This window comes from Hipposideros armiger, unplaced genomic scaffold, assembly GCF_001890085.2.
Source record: "Hipposideros armiger isolate ML-2016 unplaced genomic scaffold, ASM189008v1 scaffold_414, whole genome shotgun sequence".
Taxonomy (NCBI): Eukaryota; Metazoa; Chordata; class Mammalia; order Chiroptera; family Hipposideridae; genus Hipposideros; species Hipposideros armiger.
The window spans coordinates 827506-835275 of NW_017731764.1; the positions used below are offsets into that span (position 1 = coordinate 827506).

Genomic DNA, 7770 nt, shown 5'->3' on the forward strand with positions numbered 1-7770 from the left:
TTAGAACAGTGAAAACTTAAGACTTATTTGTATGATCATCTGTTATACTAATAGACTGTAAGATCTATGAAGACAGAGATTCTGTACGCTTTTGCTCAGTTTTTATGAGTTTAACACAGTTCCTGGGAGATGTTCAACATATACGTTTGTTGAATGAATGAATGGATGGATGGAAGAATAGATTTCTACATAGGCATTAAAAGAGATTTAAAAGTAGACAAGTATTAATGAGATGACTATTGGCAAGATATATGAGAACAGGCCCAGAAAGAACAGAAATCAAGTAGACCACTTTGTTTCCTAATGATTTGTTTTGAACTTCAAGAGAACAGAATGCAACTCAAGTAGTAAAGCAGTTGACATACCAATTCAAGGTTCTCTTCTGCAATGCTGTGTTGTTCCAAAACCAAATGTAAGCCACTTAGCATAGAAACATGGTGTTTGGAGGTAGCGATTGTGGAGCCTTTTCTGTTCTGAAGCTTCTCCAAACAGATTGATAAATATAGTCAGTTTCCATTCAGCTGAGCTAAAAAAGAGGACCATAGGTGTGACTAGTTAATATTGACACACGATTCAGAAAATTGACTGCTTCCATGTTCAGGGAAACTTGATGAAAAGCCAAGACAACTGGCTTAAGTTTGGGAAAGGTGAATAGTATAGATCATCAGCAACTTTTGTTCTGAACAGTACAATGTCCCCCTTAGAACTTCCCCTGTCACCAAGAAGCCAAGGAGGATCTCATCACTGTTGCCACCTCCTGTGCCGAGGCAATTCATAATAGACTATTATTAGTATGCTCCTTTTTGTTTGCTCTTAAGTGAAAGTGTGTGAAAAAGCTCTGAGACAGATGTTTCCTCACCAAAATATTTTTTTCTTCATCATTTGCTAGTAATACAGATTTGTAATTCCCAAAGAAGAGCCCTTGCCAGGAAAATAGCTTTCATTTGAGCTACTTGGCATTGAGAATCTTGTCATCACCAGCCACAATGATTATAGTTTAAAAATGCAAATGGGATTCTGGGATGAATCAACTGAGGGATAAAATTCGTATGAAAAAGTGATGCGGTATAAAACCCTAATTAGGCTGCATCTATAATACAGGTTTCAGTTCAGCCTTTCCTAAGCTGTCACTTTATTGCCACCAAAGGAAGACGGTACATGCACCATTCAACAAATATTTATAGAGCTCCAAGTATGTGCCAGGTATATTCTAAATGCTTAGGATGCTAGCAGACATTGTCACAACAAGATTGCATTCTAGGTTGGGGTAAACATCCAACAAGTTTTTGGGAATAGAGCTTAACTTAATGATAAGGACAAGAGTGGAGCATTTTGGAGAATACTATCTTATAGTCATTAAAAAATTTTTTTTTTTTTTTAGCTGAGCCATTCTACCAACTGTTGGCAGCTCAACAGCAGCTCAGCTTGGGCCAGGAATTGAACCGGCAACCCTGTTGCTCAAAGCTCGCACTCTTGAGCGAGCTAACCAACTGAGCCACTTGGCCGGCCCTTAAAAATGTTTTAACATAAAATCTTCACTGTGACAATTTCTTCCAGAGCCTAATAAATCTAAGTGGGCACCATATTTTTAAAAATTTATATGGCAAGAGAAAGACTTAAAAGGAAAAAGAAAATTAGGATAGGCCATATTGTATATAAAAGTGACGGTTTAACAAATTTTATCTGTAATTAAGTGTCTTCAGCTCTGATTTCAGAGAGGTAAATTTTTTCAACCTGTGTTTTTTGCTCCAGAAAATCATCCATGCTGTGGTATCGTTTTCCTTCGCTCTAACTTCCTTTTATACCAGGATGAGGTTGAAAGTACAGAGACCACTGTGTCAGTATAAGCTTAATAATGTGTGTATTAAAATCACTTTGGGAAATAGCAATTTGATTCTATTATCTCTCTGGATCAATTCAAAGAAAACGTTGAAAAAAAGTTTTCCAATTGCTTTCTTCCTCTCAATATAACTCAAATTCTTGTCAAAAAGGTCTGAACACTTTCCGTATTTTTCTCTTGTTGGTCTGGCAAAACTATCAGTCCCTGAGATTTTCGCTAGTTTTATGCAGAACTCAAGTTATTTAAACCCAAAGTGAGTACTGTGTGAAAAGGTAGGCCTTCATGCATCCTTCACAGTGTTTTTTGATTGGATTGAAAATGTTCAGATCTGGGTTTGTAGAGAGGTTACCACCTAGTACTTTTCAAACAGCTACTCTAAAGCACAAAGTCACAATAGCCACCCTGAGATAGTTCTACTGCTCTTGGTTATTGAACAAGAGAAAAGTTACCAGAGACCCTACTGTATAGAATATAATATTTCTATGGGTTATGGCCTATTTACAGAGAACAACCAATTTACAGATAGCCACAGAAATAAGCAAAAGGACCATATCCAGGTCAAACTGGGTCATGCTGTCTATTTGTACGCCTATTTGTGTCACCACATCGAATAGTCTCCTTCAGAAAGGTAGTCTGCAGGGATTCTTTAAGCCTGAACAATAAAAGGGCAGTGAGTATGTTATCCAGTCAGGATCAAATCATAGCTCTCATCACTAGACTCCGAATGGTACCTCTGGTTTCCCCAAACAAAAATTACTGGCTTTATGTGAACAGTTTTCACATGTAATGGTATACAGATGGTTCTGTTGGTCCCATATTGATTTAAATAAGCGGTTGATTTTATTAACTATTTATTCCATAGGAACCACTGTATCTCTGTCTCACAAATGACTAAATCAAAATANTTCCTTGCATTTATTAAAAAAAAAAAGAAGAAAGCCTTCCAGAATGTATTTATTGTGGTTAAGAACTTTATACAGAATAGAAATTTGCAAAGCTGTGAATCACTCTGTTATGAAGGAAGCATTAATTAAATTAAGAATGATCTTGTCTCTTCATCTCAGAACTCAGTTCAGAAAATCATTGACTGAGAATGAGCTTTTTCTTTGAGATAAATTCAAACCTACTAGTGAAATCCAAAGATATCATCACATAAATATTAATATTAGTAGAGTTGATTCAGGCATATATAAAGTTTTAAAGTAATTTTGCCGGGGCATTGAAATGTAAACAACACTGGGCTTTATCAAATAACCTATGTCACCATTGTGACACCAATATACAGTCTGTCACTATTATGTACCTAACCTATTATGTATTGCAATGAAAAAAATAGCCTTGTTAGCTAACCATTATTTACAATATTACTTCTATGGGTTGGGGGAAGTCTGAATTCCATCTGAGTATTGATCACTCCAGGAACAACTCTCCATTTCATTTCGTGACCATCACTTCACTGAAATACCATCTCCATCTCTCTCTTTCCTGAGATGTACTGTCAAGAATTTAAGTTCCTTGAGAAAAGAATGTGTCTGTCTTGTTCACTATTGTATTCCTTGGACCTAAAACAATGCCTGGTGTCCAATTAAGATTAGTTGAATAATTTTTTTTTAAAAAGGAAGTATTCTTTATACCAAGAATATTTCCTGCCCCTCCCCAGCACCCACAAATACACACATCCCAGTGACTGTAGTATTCTTATTGTTTTCACCTTGATCACAAGTTATGAGTGCCCTACTGCCATGTTNGGCAAATACGGTAGCTATGGCTCTGGTTTGTTGTTGTAGTTTGCCAACAGGCTTTCATGAAATGATTTTAGGTGCTCTTGGAAGTTTAGAAGACTTGGACTAAAACTTCTTGTTAAATTTTATATATGTCTTTGATTTCCATATATCTCCCATTAATCAAGTGAACAACTAAAATTGAATCTAAGAAATGACATTTTCTTTTTAAATATTAAAGGCATTTGAAAAATAACCTTTGAATAGCTAACTTTCCGTAGTGGAAAGAGAAATGATTTAGTGAACTGGTCTCAAATTCCATTTCATCAGTTTTCAGAATTTATTTTTTTAATCACAAACAAGTTATTCGCCTTCTTGGGCGTCTGTTTTTCCATCTTTAAAAGAGTGTCTACAATACCTACCTGGTGGCATTATCATGGGAAATAACTATGATGGAAAGCTTCTAGAATAAGGTAGGAGGCACAATAAATGTTCTCCCTTCTACAAGGTATCATATGCTAAATACTGATTGAATGTTTAAATCATTTGAACTTTTTTCCATATTGTTGAATGACAGAGGTTGTGGGGTCATACGCATATTTACCTAATCTTAGGGTATTGTTAAATAATGTTCCTGGCATTCATCTTGCAAAAAAGAAAAACACAACTAGTTATTTGCTCACATTAGCGATATAATTATTTTATTACTTTGAGAAATATATCATTCTAGTTGTCTTAATCTTGTTGCTTCAGAAGGCGTTTTTTAAGTGTTTCTCAATCCCAGGGTTGGTGGTAGTTAACTGTGTGATTACGTGTTATTATAGTCTTAAATCCTTAAACTGACTACTGCTTACAGCGTGGAATTTAAATTTAAAGTATTCATTCATGGTGATTTGCTATAGAAATTAATCTGTATTGATGAAATAGTATTTCGTTAATTACCTAAATAATCTTTCCCTGCGCTCTAATGGTTTATAATAATTTGGTAAAGGCCATTGTCCAATCCATTCTTCAAGTTACACATGTTGTTGAAAAGAAGCTGTTCATTTACTTATGAAGAACTTTACATTTTATTTGAAATACAAGATTTAGTCTCATAGTTAGAAAAACAGAGGTATAAAGATTGAAAGACTCTCCAGAATCACAATGTAACTACATTAAAACTTGAAACTAATATAATATTGAATGTCAACTCTAATTGAAAATTTTTTTTTAAATGAAAAAAGTTAATGGCAAGAAAGTGTTAAAAAAGATATATAATTATCTCTAGTGATGTTGAAGGCATAAACTGGAAGACTTATTCCGGACCTTAACACTACCTGCCTGGGTGGCCTTAGGTAGTAGGTCAGAAACCTTTGTGTGAATTAGTTTCCATTTCTGTAAAAAAAAAAAAAGATGAAGTGCCTGTTAGACCTACTCACAGCATAATTGGGAGAAGAAAATGAATAACACAAAATGAGTGCTTACTCACACTCAGTCAGCCTAAGGGAGACAGAACTTGGCCCTGGTCATCTTCAAGATTTGGTTTCTCCCAATGAACCGTGTAAATGACCCTTAAGGGCATATCTTCTTTACATAGATCTTGAGCTCTCAACTTAATTCTAGAAACCAAACTATGGTACCAGAATACTCCAGACTAAAACCACTGGTACCTTTTACAGTTGCAGAGAAAAGAATAAATTACCTTTAGCTATTCTCTGTTTTGTTGAACTGTGATCTTCAGAGCTTTCAGCTAAAGGCTAATTATTGATTTGATACATATTGTATTTTTTAATGTGCCCATTTTTAGAAAAAACAAATTTACCGTCTTTTCTTCTAACAGAATTATTTTGAAAGACGGGTCAGAAGAAAAATCCAAAATCAGTGTGAGGGTGCATGGTAGACCATTGACTCAGTATCTAATATAGACTTTGTTCCTCAGAATAATTTTGCAGGATACTTACTGGTTATTCTACCAGAGGATCGCCTTCATTTGTTCTTCTGCTTTTTTCACTTCAAATTGGCTTTAATATAACAGGAAAGAAACCATTGAAATCTGAACATTCTCATTATTAGAGAAGTTATAAACCAAGAAATATAAATTGTTAAAAGAAAGACATTCCCAAGTTATTGTCATTTTAAATTGCTCAGTTGATGATAAGAGCAAGAATTAGAATATGGATCTCATCAATTCTCAGTATAAATAGTAGTTTATTTAATTTTGTATAGATAACCATTAATGTGCTTAGCTTTTTCTTTTATCAAAAGAACCAACTTGCTGAGTTTCATATATCTATTTATGCCTATAACTCGTCTATTACAAAAACAACTTGAGCTGACTTATAATAATAAAATAAGTTAAAATAAACCCAAAAGCTGTTAGCCCAAATTTAAAGGAACTTCTGTTTGGTTTGCATTTAATTGAAACCTTTGGATCCTTTCTGGTTATAAATATGAGCTTAGCTACTTTAAATTTACCGTTTTTTAACATATTTGCTTTTAAGTCATTAATTGTTCACATCGCTTTGAGTGATCTGTAATGCATTAGTCAGAATGCTGATGTTCATATCCCAGCTCCTGCACTTGTCACTACTGTCAAAGATAAACCAGGTGGACACTAGTTAAAGTGCGAAGCACAGGTTTCTTCAGTAATAACTGTTGCAGTAGGGGAGGGGGTCCAGTTTGAACTGAACTAAACTTTGCCAAAACAAAAGACAGGAGGCCTTTTAAAGGCTAGGGGTATTGAGAGAAAGGGACTGAGGGGTGTTGGGCGAGGTTGGTCCATATGACTGGGCCATCTGGGTTTGTAGATTGGCACATATCCAGAGGAAAAGCAAACTTATCTTTATGACAGGAAGCAATGATGTAAGTTAGAGCATGGCATCCACTGGCTGATAATCAGAGCAGAATTACTTCCTTGAATGTAAGAAGACAGTGCTAGGCTGTAGAAGATTTAGATCTCAAAGACCCATGAAAAAGATTTATGATTACAAACTTTCTTAAGTAATTGCACTAAGAAAAGGTTCAGTATCTGCCTATTGCCAGGTTTTGGCTAGAAACAAACAGTAAAGTTACTTAACTATGGTTTGCATCAGTTTCCTCATCTGTAAAATGGGGATAATACTACTACTTATATCATAGGAGTGTGATTTGACAATTAAAAGGGTTAACAGTTAAAGTGCTTAGAACAGTGCTGGCACGTAGTAAACTCTCAACAAATGTTAGTTATTATTCTTACTTTCTTTAAAATGGAGTTCATCATAATATCCATCTATTATATTGGATTGTTTTATGCATTAAATGATATAACACAAGTAAAACATTGAGAACCATGCCTGGCACATGGTAAGTATTCAATAACTGTTGGCTAGAAATAGTAATAGTAGCAACAGTACCTAAGGCAGCCACTAAATATCTTCCAGACCTGATTTACTCATATCATAGCTCAGGATGATCACATAGAAAAGAATCTTGAGCTTATTATAATATGTTTTTTGTTAGAACAGAGTAGGTATATTTTATAAATTAGTAACTCAGAGGTTGGAAAACATATTTATAAGCAGTGTTGTACAGGATTGTTGAGCATGATTTTGCCAGTGTATTTCTTGGGTTGTGGATACACAGTTCACATCTGCAGCATTTTGCAGCTTAACCTCCTTCCTGTGCAATCTTCAACATTTCCTGATACATTTCCTTCTTAGCAAGATAAGAGTGAGTAGAAATAATTATAAACCTTTTAAGAAATGTAACATTGTGCTCAAATGAGAAAAAATGTCATATGCAAAAGTAGTAATGAAGACTGAATTATATTTCTGTAACTTTTCAAGTTATAATATGCTTGTTTGATGTGTGCTTGTGTTTGAACCTCCTTGCTTCTCAACACAGAAATAAAACATGAGATACAAATTCCACAATTTTTTGGCACTAACCAGTAGGTGTAGAGAAACTCCAATTATCTTTCTCCATCTTTGTGTAGTCTCTTGATTTAGCACTGTGCAGTAATATCCGTGTATAAATTATTAAATGAGTATCTATTTGTTTTGGGTGTATTATCAATCATAGCACATACTTCACTGAATACGGATTTCTGTTAAGGAAGTGAAATGCATAGTTCAACAGAATCCCGTTTTTCTTAAATTATAGCTTTTATCACTAAACATTCTTGATGTTAATATATTTGATAGCAGAAAAGGGCTATTTACATAGGAAACCAATAACTGAAAAAAGGAA

At 34.5% G+C, this 7770-nt stretch overlaps 1 protein-coding gene across 1 annotated transcript in view; it reads left to right on the forward strand.

The window, feature by feature from the left end:
• PAM (peptidylglycine alpha-amidating monooxygenase) overlaps positions 1–7770 on the forward strand; it is a 289670-nt gene that overhangs the window by 160236 nt on the left and 121664 nt on the right. The window lies entirely within an intron of this gene.